General features: G+C 29.8%; 1 protein-coding gene across 1 annotated transcript in view; it reads right to left on the minus strand.

Moving 5' to 3' along the window:
• LOC129975671 (elongation of very long chain fatty acids protein AAEL008004-like) overlaps positions 1-16,732 on the minus strand; it is a 64,542-nt gene extending 47,810 nt beyond the window's left edge. Inside the window, exon 1 of the mRNA XM_056088790.1 lies at positions 16,494-16,732. The gene's annotated coding sequence lies outside the window, so the exon portion shown is untranslated. The remainder of the gene's footprint in view (positions 1-16,493) is intronic.
• Positions 16,733-16,937: the final 205 nt, after the last annotated feature.

Below are 16,937 nucleotides of genomic sequence, written 5' to 3' on the forward strand. Positions count from 1 at the left end.
CTATGCGGCGAAGTAGAAATTGCGGTTTAGAAATTTTGCGCAACATGAGGCACCACTTTTAATAACTAATCAATTCAGTTTTACATTTCAGTAAATTTTTAGCCTAATCATTATGTTAATAATTCATTTCATATTAGTTTTTTTTTCTTACTATTTTTCTGCCTTTGTAAATAGGCATTTTTTTTTTTACTTAATCCTTTGCTATATATCATATATTATTCAGATAAATATAAAAAATAATAAAATTCTTGAAGTGTCAATGTGAAGCGTTAAAAGTGAATTCTTGAAATGAAATGTTAAAGTCAATCATTATCCACACTATTAACTAACTATCCATCACTATTAACTAACGATTTCTTTTCTTTCAAAAATAGCATCTATTTATTATGATAGATGAGGAAGAAATGAAACCATTCAAACAAATGTAAAAATGAAAATTATTATTTCACAGGACCTGTAAAATGAGATGCATTATAATCAGTTAAATAAATTATTAACATTGGGGAACTGAAAATGTTAAGCTATTAATTAGAGGAAAACTGGTTTTTTAAACACTGAATTATTTTTGTTGTTGTGACTTATGGCACTTTACAAGCCCACTGCCAGTTATCTGTCAGCGATTTAAGCCGAGCGCCCGTCTCTTGTTTTGTCAGTAGCGCCAACAGGATAAGACTTAGCTACTCTTGCACAACCCCTTTTTACAAGGGGGGGGCATTCACACACCTCACACATAGAACACAGAAGAACAACCATACCCGAACAGGGACTCGAGCCCAAGACACCCTGATCATGGGGAAGACGCGCTACCTCTATGCCGGCAAGAATCATTGCTCAGTTTAGGAATTGGATAATATGTTTTTTAAGTTGTCTGCAAGATTTTAAATCAATTTTTTGATAAATTTCTAATTTCGAAAGTTTTTCTTTACATCTTAGTTCAGCCGCAAATAAAAAAATTTAATAAATATTTACTAATTATACAATCTGTCATTTATAAAAAAAATTCTGAGACAATCGGGAACATTTAACTTAAATTCGGAGCATTTATTTCAACCTCAAGCAAACGTGAAAATTCAGATCGCTAAGCCGGAATGTCTGTTACCTGAGTGATTAATATCCGTAAGTTATCAGCACTAATTATGTTTTAACACTCCATGCATATTTAATGGGCATGCTGTTTTATCAGCTAGGAATTAATACAGCTTACAACTATTCAAGGGCTATTTTACTTATCGAACATTGGCATCGCATGCAGATATTCAAAAGGCATCTTATTTCATCAATTGTGCATTAACACAACATGCAAATATTAAGAAACATGCTAGTTTTTATTAGTTGTGAATTAGCACAAACATGAAGATATTGAAAACTCGCACTATTTTACTAGCTGTTCATTAGCACTACATGCAAATATTTAGTAGGAATGCTATTTCTCTAATTATGCATTAACACAGCAGACAAATATTCAAGGGCATACTAATTTCTTAGCGCAGCATGAAAATATTCAATGGGCATGCTATTTCTCTAACTATGCATTAACAGAGCAGACAAATATTCAATTACATATTAATTCCTTAGCACAACATGAAAATATTCAATGGGCATGCTATTTCTCTAATTATGCATTAACACAGCAGACAAATATTCAAGGGCATACTAATTCCTTAGCGCAGCATGAAAATATTCAATGGGCATGCTATTTCTCTAACTATGCATTAACAGAGCAGACAAATATTCAATTACATATTAATTCCTTAGCGCAACATGAAAATATTCAATGGGCATGCTATTTCTCTAATTATGTATTAACACAGCAGACAAATATTCAAGGGCATACTAATTTCTTAGCGCAGCATGAAAATATTCAATGGGCATGCTATTTCTCTAACTATGCATTAACACAGTAGACAAATATTCAAAGGCATACTAATTCCTTAGCACAGCATGAAAATATTCGATGGACATGCTATTTTACGAATTTTGCATTAACGCTGCATGCAAATAACAGACATGACAAAGCTTGGAACGAAAAAAACTAAATTTCTTAAAATAATGAATTGTGCCAATCATAAATACCGATAACTGAAATAAAGTGTGAAAAATTGAACAACAAACGAATGAATTCATACAAAAAAAATGCTTGAAATATTTTAAATATTGTACAACTATTACTTAAAAGAAAATTAATTGATATCAAGAATAATAAAATTTGATTGCGAAAATGTTGATATCCACGTTTTTGAGGAAATTGTAATGTCTGGTATATTCAATGGGCGTGCCGTTTTTACATTATTAACCAAAACACTACAAGCTCAGAACATAATTGTATCAATAATTACATATCCGTTATGAAATTCAACCATTATTAAAAAGAAAATATGACCACCAAACTGTTTCAAAATCTCGTAAACTAAGAGTAAGTAAATTAATATTCATTTAAATGAGCTGTAATACAAATAATTGCGCAAAAATCGCAGAAAGAGTGATCTGCTACCTCAAGCGTAAAAAAAAAGAGATTGAATGGACCAAACTGTAAACAACAGTGTGAATAAACGATGCGTAACATTTATTTGGACAATAACATACTCTGGATAGAGAACTTATTTCATAGATCAATCCTTCTATCGACGGATTCCATCTAGTCAGGCTAGGTAGCTCTCTAGAATGAACTTAGCTGAATGGACAGGCAGATCGATTAACAAAATTTATTAGATTCGTAACCAAATAATAAAAGTTACAAATTTATGAAGTTTAAAATATTGGGATTACAATATGAGTTTATTTGTAGTTCAACATATGTTTACATTATTAAATAAATTAAAGTAAAACGTAATTGCTTTTTGATAACATCTTGATATATAAATGATAACAGTTTATGTTATATTCCACTTAATAAGCCCTGTGAAATAACAGCTTTCAATGTATATTTGTTGAATGCATGTTTCTTAACAATCTATTATATTAATTAAGGACTTTAATAAATGACTTAAATGAATTTTATTTCTTTAGACATTTTTTCCAAAAGCATTTTTTTTGTCATGTGACTATTTAAGTCAAATTTTTGCTCAGTAGCTTCTGAGGGTAAGGACCCCTGAGCCCCCGAGGGCAGAAATCTGATTTCTAGCTCAAATGAAGATAGCACACACACGCGCGTTTGCACAACTCCTTTTTACACGGGGCTCATTCACGCAAATCACAGAGAGAACACAAGGAAGAGAACAACCATGCCCGAACCAGGACTCGAACCCGGAATGCCTAGATCACGGGGAAGACGCGCTACCCCTAGGCCAGGACGTCGGCTTCCAAAAATATAATTATTAAAAAACAAATAAATTGAAACACATCTGTTTTCACAAAGTTCCTTAAAAACAAAATATTATTTTGTTGATTATGTTAAAAATCTGATGAAATCTAAAAATGAAATGACCAGTAATTAAAAAAATAAGATTCACAATGTGCACTGACATGGAAGCATACTAAAATAATTCTTCTACTCAAAGATTCTATTCCATAAATATTCCATGTCTTTTCAGATATATTCTACTCCACCTTTAAAGCCAAATTTTTATCTTCTAAAACAAATTCCACCCAAAACATCTTCAACAAATGATTTATTGAAGAATTCTGAGTTTTAATTCACATAAAAATATCTTTTTCCTAAATAATATAACATATGTAGTAATTATATTGCAATAGATAAGAACAGTAATCGTTTAAAACACGCGATGTCATAGAAAGAGTAAGAGATGAATTAGCCTTGATAATTTTTTGTCCTTCGTCTTTTTTTTTCTTTAAAAGGTGATATAAATATATTCATGTAATATCTCCAAGGGACCAGCAACAATGGGCCCCGGGCCATGCCCCACAACTTCTGTCTGGCACATCACTAAAAGTACAGATTCATTAAGCCTCATTTAGCGGTTAATTATTAGTTAGCCCATCTATAAAGTAATTTCTAATAACTGTAAACGCTTAAGACAAAAAAATCACGTTTAAATGTTGCTTATTCATTTTATATCTTTAATTTTATATAATAAGCAAATTTTTGAATCAGTACTGCATTAAACTGACTTTAACAGTAAATGCATATATCTATTGAAACATGCATCATATTTGTCCATTTAAGACTATAATGTCGATTTTTTTTTTTTATTTTAGTGTTGAACAATTTTTTTCCAGTCACCACCTATTAAAAATGTTCTATGCTGATCATGAATTTAAAATTTAAGTCAATTCATCAAATAGTCTCAAATTATACAAACCTTCTATTTTTTTAAAAAAAATCTCTACTTCTTCATTTATTAAAATCCCATTTTACAACTATGTCTTAAGAATTTTAGATTGCAGCATAAATAATGAAATATTAAAAAATTATGCACTGTGAAACTTTAATACGAATTTTCTATGATTTAACTTTTTATTGTGCAATAAATCTAGCCGCAATACACCAAAAATATTTAACTATTTCGCTAACAAAATAATTCGTTGATAAAAAAAAATGACCAACTCTCCCATTTTTAGGTCATCTGACTCAGAACAAAGCAACTCTAGTACCAAAACTAGTTACAGTGAGAAATGAAGAAACAATTCCGAGTGACTGACCGCTCGCTGGTAAAATTGGAATGCCCCACCACTTTATCCTGTTTCTGATCACGTCGCAATTGGAATAAATTTTTTCGAAGAAGTTTTGAAAGCCGTGACATCAGAAACAAAGGCTAGCATGAGATCCCCCCACCCCCACCCCTTCAACGTCAATTCCAGTAGATTTACTGGGGCAACCGTCATAGACCAGTGAATGGTAGAGGCCCCTAAATTAGAGCAGGTATTTTGTCCTCGTGTGAAATATCCTGGCAGAGCCTCAAAGCAATTAAATTATATGTTTAGAGGCAATTCTTGTGGTGAACCATGTGGAAACACTTCAGAAGAAGTCAACATCCGGCCAACTGTGGAATGTTTTTTTAAGGAAAAAAGTAGTAACAGTACCTATGATCGTTGAAAAAAATAATCAACCCTACATCTTAAATCAGATAATGAGTTATAATTTTCTACAAAACTTTATAAAATGTGCAGATTTTTTTTTTTCATACGTGTCTTAATTAAATATAGTCCTAAGTACTTCTGATTTCTAAAATAAAAAGTAATTAACGATTTTATTTGATTTTGAAAAGTAGTGACTTTTGATAATTTTGATTTATTGCATTCTCGTATTGATGAGTAACCGAGAGAAAATGTTAAATTTTGATAAATCTCCAAATTTTAAAATTTCTTGAGTCCGAAAAATAAAATTTTGAAATTGTATTTGTTTATCAGCAGTCGGCCTGTGAATACGATTGCTCAAAAACGTAACGAGCCACAAAAATGAAATTTGATAAGTGACACTTTCCCTCTAGTTTGCTGATTTTAATCAAAGTTTGGACGAAATCCGTCTATGTTCGTCCTTCAATGACCTTGTGATCATGGTAATTCAAACATGCAAATAGTTAGATTATTGAATTGAATTGATTATCATTAGAATTGTAGACTAATTAGTAACCTAATCAATCAAAGGGATGATTATCCGTTGGTCTGTGTATCTAGGAGAATATATTGCCTCATCCCGAATCGAAAATGCAATAACTTAGATAAATGAAATCTTGGTATGTATTCTTGCAGCCAGAATTGAAGATCTGGTCAAATTTTACTCGGATATCATCTCTAGAATATCTGTTTGTCCATATGAGCATGATTATTTCAAAAATTCATGCATCTATATTAATGAAACTTAACTTTTGGTTTTATTATTATAATCTCTAGAACTGTGTAAAAATTTGAATCAAACTGTCAACTGTCAAATTGTCAATTGACTATCTGCTTATTTGCATAAACGTGAACGCGTTATATCAAAAATGCAGCTAGTTAGGTAAGTGAATGTTGATATGTCGTCTTTGAGCTAAAATTATAAACTTTAAATTCAAAACAAAATTGGAAATTGGTGAAAACAGATTTCTAAAAAAGTTGCTAGAGTCTAGAAAACAATATGTTTTTTTTTCTGGAAAAATACAAAATATAGTATTTTTAAAAATACATAAATATAACCAATGCTTTATTGTTCTAGATTCGAAATAGTCGTTTGTAGAATTAAATCATTATTTGCATTTTTCAGATCCTATTGAATCTTAAAGTTACAGATTATCTTTTACTTATCTATTATTTTCTATGCGTCCTCGTGCAGTATCTAAATACAAGAAAGTCATATTTATTACATAGCATTCTAAATTTTTGTATTATACGACTTACATATTCAGAATATACTTTCCTAAACTGATTTATAAAAACCTATTTAAAAATCATTCCTACTAAATGTAAGCCACCAACAAAACTCTATTATTATTCAAACAGTAGAAGATTAAAAAATTTCAGAATTAGGTAAACGACAATCAGTAGCTTACTCAATCGGATAAAAACCCATCCAATATGTTAAAGAAGATTATGTCAGTGAAAAGCGATGAAAGTGATGATCAGGAAAGCGAAACACATTCGATTATCGATCTATTTGTTCGTTCTTGCCCTAGAAAACGTGTAATACGTAACAAATCTACTTATTTGAATAATATGCAATGTTTTAAAAGTAATAATTCAGATGAAATTCTTAAAATAATGTTTAGCTTTTAAAGGTCTTATTTACAACATTACTACCGGCTTCCTGGCATAGGGGTAGCTCATTTTCCCCGTGGTCTGGGCGTCCCGGGTTCGAATCCCGGTTCGGGCATGGTTGTTCTTCATATGTGCTCTATCTGGGAGGTGTGTGAATGTGCCCCCCTGTAAAAAAAGGGGGTTGTGCAAGCGAATGTGTGTTTATTATCTTCATATGAGCTAGAAGTCAGACTTCTTCCCCCGGGTGCTCAAGGGTCTTTACCCTCAGAAACTACTGCACCCCCCCCCCTTTCCGTGGTAACGCGGACACGACATCATCCTCATTTAAAACATTATTATTTTTTGCTTTTTCACTATTGAAGAATAAGAAGTGGAAATATTGCTCCCATCAAAAAAAAAAATCGATTTCCATATTTTGATATATTTCCAGGTTTTAGACCAACCTCAATAAAAAAAATTAATTTTTGAAAATAATATCTTTTTGACTATTATTCATCTATAAACACAATTACTTAAAAATGTAAAGAGGTACAGACATGAAAATGGTGTATGACTTTACATCAAATAAAAGGACCATGCATATCTTAAAAAGGGATAAACAACTAAGTCATTGAATAGTTTTTTTTTAATTGCAGCATCAATATAATTAATTATACGTCTAAGTCATTATTATGACTTATCTTTAGGGAAACGACATTGTTTTTCACGGCACTTTATATAATATTTATGGTTATAACTTTTCCTATTACACATTATTAGTTAAGATAATTATACACCTCTCTTAATAGGCAGAAGGTTTTTATTATAACAATTATTTCAATTTGAAGTCATCTTTCGAAAACTGATTCGCAACTGATTTAATTTATACTTTTACCATTGATTATCAAAGTCATTTGATTGAGATATCTATGTATCATATGCATGTGAACGTTTTAATGTGTAAACCTACATGCTAGATAAATGAAATTTAGCATATGAGCTTGATGCCAAAATTGTGAACCTATATTGGCGATTGGGTTCTTGTTAAATGAGTATAAAAGAAAGCCCACGTAATATTATTTTAGCTGTTTTATACTGATATTGAAATTAGGGTTTTCTTGTACTGCAATGATGTATTAATGATAGATCTTATTTTCTAATTAACCCCAATATCTTCTGATTTTAAAACATAAAAAAAATTATAAGCTGTAAAACATCGTTACATGATAATATTGTCGTATCAATTCACCAGTCTTTGCATTAAAAAAGAATTTGCTTTTTCAATTATATAGTAACGCTAACTCGCTCACACAAAAATAAATGTATTGCGCAAATAGAAATGGAAAGCATTGTTATATACTAAACTTTAAAAAGTTTTCAAAAATGTATTAAAATTAGAGAAAATTTTCTAGAATATAAAATTGATGCCACTTAAAAGGTAGTTTTTAAAATTTTTTTAAGTTGATGGGTCTTGCTTTGTGTATGTGTGGGTTTTTTAGGGGGGGGCGGCTATAATATGCTCCAAAGTGAATAAGGAAAACTCTCACGTTTTGATCAATTTTTCATTAAAAATGTGATTAAAATTTTGGGGAATTTTTTTAGTAAGAGTCTACCATCCAAGAAATAACCATGTGACAAATTCGGCAACTATAAATCCAATGGCATGTAAAAATCCTGTAAAATGGCCTACAAGTTCCTATATGTATTGACCTGTAAAATGTTTTGAACGATTTTTGTGTCATGTGCCTCGAAATTTTTAAATAGTACCAGCTTATAAATATTATCAAGTTAATAAAAATATTAATATGGAACCGCGTGGCTTCGAAAGTGCTTATGATGTTGTTTACGTTTTTCCCAACTTCATGCAGTGCAGCGATCCGAATCGAAAGTACCTGAAAAAAAAAATTTTTTTCTATCAAATAAACACTTTTCAGATTACTTTAATTCTTCACGGATTTTGATTCGAGGTTTTTTCTAGTGTTTTCTGCAAATTAAAACGCTCTTTTTTATATATATTTGATCATTTTTTACTCCTTAAACACAATTCTTTATATTTAATAAAAGGCTCTTTTAAATGATATTTAATCGCTGTTTTCTTATTTTACCACAATTAATATAAGCGTTTTAGTTCTTTTTTAACTGAAAAATCCTTCTTTATCTGGGGGGAGGGGTTACAGATTTTATGATACATAGATGAGTAAATTTATTCATTTCATAAAATTTTTGAAACTTTGCCGTATTTATAATAAAAGTTGAACTTCAGAATTAGGCATCGGTGAAAAATTTTTAAGGTGCGTCCATTTTTAAACATTGTTCTTCGTGCCTATGGTATAACAGGATGCAAAAAGATAGAAAGGAACCACTCCAATATGCTCCAAATTCTACTCAGTTACAAATTTAAAAAATTCATAGTGAACTCTGTCTTTATCATTTAAAAAACATGCTTTTAATCGTCTTTTACATTCCAGATTTAAAGAAATTTTGTGAATTTTTTACAACCGAAAGTAACCGAAATCTCCTACTCTGTGTAAATAAATTTCTATACAAGACTATAAGTCTTGACGGTCATTTAAATTCAAATCATGTCTCATGCCTTTGAAGGAATTTCGTAGAAAGAACCATGAGGAGGGAATTTATTTGTACACTGAATGCTTAAAAATGTCCGTTGACAGCGAATTCTACAGTGATGAGATGAGTTATTAAATTCTACATCTGTTTTCTGAAGGACATTATTATACACTGCAAGTAATAACTTTGCTGTTGGGAGAGTTAAAATATTTAAAATTATATGTTTTTCACGATTTGCAAGAAGGTGGTTTGGGGTGCTTTTTCTATGTCACATAACATCCATCTATATAACGTATGAAGATTTTTTAGCTATGTGTGTATATATATGTCGAGATAAGATCGTAAATGGCTCATCTAGTTCAAAGAGGTTATAAACAGTGGGAAAGGGCCTGAAATTTTCATTTCGCTATAAAATTCTTGTTATTGGCGATAGAAAACTAAATCCAATTAGTCAAATTAGCGCCTCATTAAGACAAACAACTTTTGTACTTAATGCTTTTCGATAACTGCAATATCTTAGAAGTTAGAGGCTGAAAAGTGGTTTTCTAGCCTTAATATTGATTGCTTTTAACATCAACAATTTATAATGCCAGGTAGTAACTTAAAAGAAAAGGAATCTTCTCTCATTGCCATCCAGCTTGCGGAAAGGAATTTTTTTGTAAATACGAAACGTGCAGTGGGCTTGAAAATCAAATCCGCATGGTGTACTTTGTATTTTTTCTTAGGATCTTGAAATTAAATGATTGACGAATATATAATAATATATTCATCTTTATAAATAATATTTGAAAAATCTAAATTTTGATACAGATATACAACTTTGTAACCAACATCACATATGAAATTCTTTTACATAGCCTATTCTGTTTTTGAATTATCGCGTTCACGTACATACGGATAGACAGACCGACAAACAATCAGCCATTTGACGGATTCCTCCAAAATTTCTTACGAATAAACTATTTTGATGCAATGACCACAAGTGCGTGACAAATTTTATGCCTCTAGCTGCTTCCCTTTTTAAGTCGTCGTGTTTTGGGGCAAACGGACTTAACAAGAAACTGAATATTTTAGACTCTCAAATATCTAAAATGTGAAGATTCATCTGAATTTCTGAGTTGGCCGATTTTAGCATATTTTTGTTAAAAATATAAAGAAGAAAGCTAAAAGAATTTCTTACAAGACATTGCATAAGACCGTTGGACTGAATGGAAGCTACAGAGTGGTCATTTGTAAGAAATTTCTTAAATCACAGAAATAATAAGACTGTAGAATATTACAGAACGAATTTTTGAAATTATTAATTGAAATACAATAATTTGGTTTTGAAGTACAATAATTTAATTTGAAAGTTACCATAATTCTGTTTAGTTCAATGCACTAATGTACTGTGTTTGTGTGCATTTATCACACAAGTTTCACTTTCTGTGGTACGTTTTGGAATTCTATAATGACAATAATGATAAACGCATCATACCTGATCATTAATCCTTGCATCTGCAACTCCTAATGATTTCTAGAAGATGAACTCATGAGCAAAAAAAAGTTATTACAGAGAGTGAAATTATGGTAATTGCATGAAAGATAATCCCTATAGATGGGAGTCAATGACTGCTTCAATTCCGGTTTAATGTCTTGTTAAAAATTCTTTCATTATATTAAACATAAGAGTGATATTATTATGCATGTGTTTTGAAGAAGACATAATTATATCTCGGCTGAAAGTGAGATAGAAATCTTTGGTTGGATAACAAATCAAAGCTTAAAGTGATATTATCAACAATTCTTTTTTTATTATCGTTTGTTATTTGAATCTACATTATGAACGATGTTCTTTTCCAGCAAACGAGCTTTGAGTAATGCAATATGTGCAGGTGGCTTTCCTTTGGCAAACGGAAGAAGGCAAAGATTTAGAAATTTTGCAATAAGCTGCAAAATTCTTAGAATCTTGATTTAAAAATACTTCTGATGTAGAAAGATTATGTCTTTCAATCTTTACAATAAAATTTTTCCTGACTGTGAAAAAAATCGTCTGTTACATCAATGATCTAACTGTAACTGCATATATTGATTTATACATTCGTGTTAAACTGTTCTTAAAGTTGAGTTCGTCTAGAATTTGTTTTTGTTTTCGTCTAATTTGTGTATGTGTATATGTCAACAAAATGCTACATTAGATGAAAGATACGAACCTTTTTGTGCAGATTTACTCTGGTAAATACTTTTTTATTTATATAAACTGTTCAAAAACTAATGCTGTTTAATCATCCAGCCTTAAGAATTTTTCTTATTCTTTTTATCTGCATAAAAATGCCATTTATTATTAGGAAAAAATTATATGGAAGCCAGTTTGAAAATTTTTGAAAGGAAGCAAATTACAGTTGATAAAGAATACTATAATAATGCCATCCTTTAAACTATATTGAATAACAGAATAAAACTCATTTCAAATATATTTAGACAAAAGAATTTTCAGATTTATGAAACATTTCATTTTCTTTTCACGGAAAAAATAGAATGAATGACTGAAACGCGACTTTCTTTTTAAATTTTTAGCTTAAAGTTCTGATAATTTCTTTCTTATTTCAATGTTTTTTTCATAAGATTTTAAATAAAGAGAATCTCTATGAAGTGGATTTATGTCCGTTAATGTGTTAAAATGTTGTTAGGTTTTATTCCTTTTAAAAGAAAAAAGAAAGGTTTAATCATATTTAAATGAAAAATATCTGCTCGTATTTATAAATTTGGACCATTTTTTTCCTTCTGGAATAACGTTGAAGTTATATTTAAAAGGGAATATTTATAAAGAGTTTTTTTTATAACTTTTTTACTTGCGCTTTCTTTTTGCACTGAAAATTTTTTGAAAATCATAAAATTGAATAATAAATGAAAAACAAAACATTTTTTACAATAAATTTACAGAATGTAAAACAGCTACTCTTTTACTTTCTCGTATAAGATAAATTCCCAAAAAAAAGTATTGTAATCATCAAAATTTAAAAGAATCTTTAATTTTCCAACCACCATGAGATATGAATATTGTGCTATTAGTTTCGTAATAAATAAAATTTTATCATGTATATACATAATCTATAAACCAAAATAGTAAAACTAACTAGAAATTCAAATAGCATTCAAGGATAATCACTCTAATGTTGCTTGTTTCCGAAATTTCATTTATGTGATAGGTACAAAGGTCCCACTATATCTGCAAGCTTAAACCGATCCTACATGAAAATGAATGGCGAAATATTTCCATTCTTATTCTTCTGAAACGTTTCGAATACTCCCGCGGAAATGGTGTATTTCGAACATTTGTTGAAATTTGGGAAATCCAGAGGAGTGGGAGATGAATTGCCATTTGATCTGATTAAGCTGACCCTCTTTTGATCTCTAAGAAAAGGACCCGGATGTGGTCATAACACAGTTTTAACTATTTCATTCATAGATAACACACCCATCGATAAGAAACTTGATCCTGAAATTCAATGTCTTCCGCGTTCTTCTTCCAAAATTCAATTATAAAAATTTGATCCTAGAATTGAATGTCTGCCAATGTCCTCATCCGCAATACATTCAATAAAATCTTGGTCCTGAAACTAAATGTCTGCCATTATCTTCTCACGCAATGCATTCCTGAAAATGTGATTCCAAAAATGACTGTCTGCAGCTATTCATTTATGCAATGCATTTATATCGGTATATCTATTATTCTCTTTCCAATGGAGTTTATAGAACCCATTATTCCTTTCACTGTGTTTATCTTTATATTATAAATTCAATCTGCATTAGATAACTTATTTTTGACGACTTCTTTAAGTACTTAATTTAGAATAGATTATATAAACGTATACCATCATCATTAACAATTTGTAGTGTAAATTATCATACAAGTAAAATTCTGAGTGAAAGATAAGATATTGCCATTAGAAGAATGGATAATAAGCAATGACGGATTTAGATAAATTGTGTTCTTAGGTAGGTGAATATTAAAAGGCCCGTTTTTAATTAACTGGTCTATTTAGTTTCACATTTCAATACAATTTAATCTAAATCAATATAATTAGGATTTATTTAAATAATTTTGTAATTTATTTCTTTTTATTTCTTTACATTATTATGACCCATGACTCCACCCACATTTATACGCATTTATATTGAAGAAAGTTGATGATTATTGATGTAATATAAATTCTCTGATAACAAAGTGAAGAAGCAGACAGAAACCAGACTAGTTATAACTATACAAGGTATTAATATTATTCTAATACTTTCTAAACCATAAAATTTGTACTTTTTACAAATTCATTCATATCGCTACTAGGTGAGTCGCAATTTTTGACGACTACTAGAGTTTTCTGACCCCATTTCTTCACTCTCAAATTAGCGCCATGGGAAAATTTAATATCAGCCATGGGAAATAAGTAAAACGCTATACTTAAGCTATATAGTATTCCTATTTTTTCAACTTTCCTAAAGAATTAACATAATCTTTAATCATTGTGATCGATCGATTAAGCTAGTAAACAAATCAATGACCATCCATTGATTAATCAATTTTCTTCAAGGTTGCCACTTGAAATCGTAAAATAGTATATTCAAAACTTCATAACTCGTTCAGTTTTTGGTTGAAGTAGAATGGATCATTTTTAATTAAAATGTTACTGGTTCAAAAATATTTTTTTAAAAATGATTTATAGGACCATATGATTATATAAATGTTTAGACTTTCTTAATTTTTTCGCGACTAATTTGTTTCATCCAGTATAAGATATAATTTTTTAAACAATTTAAAGCCTATTTCTATGTGAGAATATCTCTTATGGTTTAAAAATTAATGACTGGGCGACTTCTTAAAATATTTTACTAAAAAATCATTTATTTTTTTTTTTTTTTTTTTTTTTTTGTAATTAGAAAAGCATACATAACTCCTAAAATTGCGAAATAAAAATTTGATTAATGTCTCTCAAATCGCAAGGAAAGAAAATTTTTATTATTTTCCTTCCATCATAGTTTAGTAATTTTACTTCTTAATTTCTCGGGCACGGGGTATACAAAAAATCTTAATGTGAAGCACCAGAGAGATTTTTTCAGAAGAACCTTGTAATTTTGAATCGTGGCCAGATGACTATATCGAGGCCGCACTCCAAGCTGCGGCTTCACTCTGACCGAAGGATATTTGACCCTGATCAGTTTAATATGCATTGAGCTCACTTATATAGCAATTCCTCCATGGAATCATGTTTCGAGTCTGTAACTACTAGGCCACCACGCCCACCAAAGTACATCAAAATGACAAAATAAGAATAAAGTCAAACTATCATCAGGAATGGTGTTTGTAGCAAGTATTCTTATGAATATCGGTGGAGAATCTAAAAGCACAATCATTTTTGATGAAGCCATTAAAAATGACATTGCTATAAGAAAATACATAAAGAAATTGAGGATAGGCAAATTTAAATATTTTTTAATAATAAAAAAACTATAACTTATTTAGCTTAAATTTTGATGTTAACGGCAATAAACTTATACAGTTCATAAGGTCATTACTTCCCCCAGAAAAGCCATCTACTAAGACAACTAACAAAAAAAAAACAGAATTCGTTTCTGTCAGGTGACTCAACAAAGAAGAAAAATAAACATATGCAAATGGAATGGTCAAATATAGCGACAAATGACAGATCGAATAAATAATGAACATTTCTCCATTGAAGCGGATGCTGAAATGAAGGGCTATTCTTCAAACTCGATATTCCTCAAGTTAAACAACCTACATTTAGCGTCTTTAAACGGTCACGGTCAACTCCGTGTGGCAGCACCAAATGTAGGAAGAAGTGTCCGCATCACAATATTAATGAATAGAAAAGAGTACGGAAGTGTTTTAGCTTTCAGAAATTTTTCTCAATCTTTCGGAACTGTCTTCCTTTTCTAAAAAATCTATTGTGTATTTTAATTCCTTACATTCGTCATTTGCGGCTCATTGGTACAGAACCAGAGTTGGAAAATCATATCGTGTGAATGATTATTATTCAAAGGATTTTTATTTTATTTTTTGTTATCATCTTGTTATGTTTATTTTTCCTTTTACATGTATGATAATTTAGTGCTAAATTTTGTTTTTAATTATTTTTTGATTTATTACTTTAATATTTAGATTGTGGCAATATTATTATTATTATTTTCTTTAAAGCTTTAATAAAATAAAACGTATATGAGCTTTAAATAAAATAAAACAATCATGCGCTTGCTAGTTAAAATTAATAAATTCTATCACACACAGGTTGGAGTAATTAATGAAAGTTTAATTGTTTTTATTTTCACAATGAGCCAAACTTATTGTTAAATTTGTATTTATTTAAAATAAAATAATGTCTGTATAAATATAAGTATAAACGTATGTTATCAATAAGAAATAAAATGCTAAAAAAATGGAAATAAAAATCTCCAAAACGTCAGTTATCTCTTTAAGCTATTTTCTTCTAATTCTTAAAAAAGACATTTTAGAAAAAAAAAATTAAAAATTTGAAAATTGAAAAACGCTTATGAATTTAACCAAATACACCGAGGGAAAAAAAATCTTTTTTTTCACATTGGAAATATTAATAAAATATTTAATAAACGTTCTATGTTATTCGGTTTTAAAATGAAATATTTTAAGTTGAAATGTTTGATGATTACATTTTGTTGAATAAAATTGCAAGAGGAGTGCAAAAATCTTTTGCGGTTTTAGAATGAAATACATCTGGTAAATGAGTGTTTTTTTTTTTTTTTAAATTACTCCTTAGAATTAAAATGCATAAAAATGAGTAAAAAGCTTTTTTATTTATCATAAAACTCTACCAAAATAAATTTTTAAAAAAGAAGTCTGGCATGGCAATAGAATAAAATAAAAGGCAAACGATAATTTCTCTAAATGCGTGAATTTTTTCAATAAAATATGTGAAAAAGTAAATATATGTAATAAATTGATTTAAATTATATCATAATAATTTATAAAGAAGACATTAAAAATAAATAGATCCAAACAAATAATTACTTCTAATCAAAAAAGAACAACTAAAACAATTTATATTTAAATTGATATATTGTTATTCAACTGCTGTAAAATTCTTTATATATATATTCTCTGTTGTCCAATATATAAACAGAATATTCACATTTTCAGTTCTACTTTTTAATACAATACAATAATTTTAAATTCTACTGTTTATACACTCTACATTTCTGATTAGAAATCAAAAAAGCATAATTTCATAAAGCATTATAATAATAAAAATTCTTAGCTTTAAAAACTTTTTAAAAAAATATTCACTTACCAAAACTGCCGGTTAACAAATTAAATGTCAACTCTAGTACCCTCCAAAAAATTTTTTTAAATTGTAAACACACAGTTTGGAGGAGAAGAGGCTTCAACTCGCTACGGTTTCGGAGGCATTCATTGAGTTTCTCTCTCTGTAGGGATCCGAATTCAAACTCCAAACCCTCTCGCAGAGTTCGACCGCGAAAACTATTTCAATCCCCGCTGTTTTCGAGGTCTGTTGAATTTCTGTGACAGTTTCGGAAGCATGTTCCGATGTTTAACTCGGAGGCACGGAAGAGCAGAACCTTTTTCATTGGTCAGCTTGTCTTATGACGTCAGGCAGCGGGCGCGCAAAACGACGAATGAAATGTGCATGCCCCTTGGACATTTTAAGGATTTCGGGGTTTTACCATCTCCTAAAATGAAAACGATTACTCAATTCATGGAGAGCACTAATTTA

The sequence above is a fragment of the Argiope bruennichi genome, chromosome 7 (assembly GCF_947563725.1).
Source record: "Argiope bruennichi chromosome 7, qqArgBrue1.1, whole genome shotgun sequence".
NCBI classification, from domain to species: Eukaryota; Metazoa; Arthropoda; class Arachnida; order Araneae; family Araneidae; genus Argiope; species Argiope bruennichi.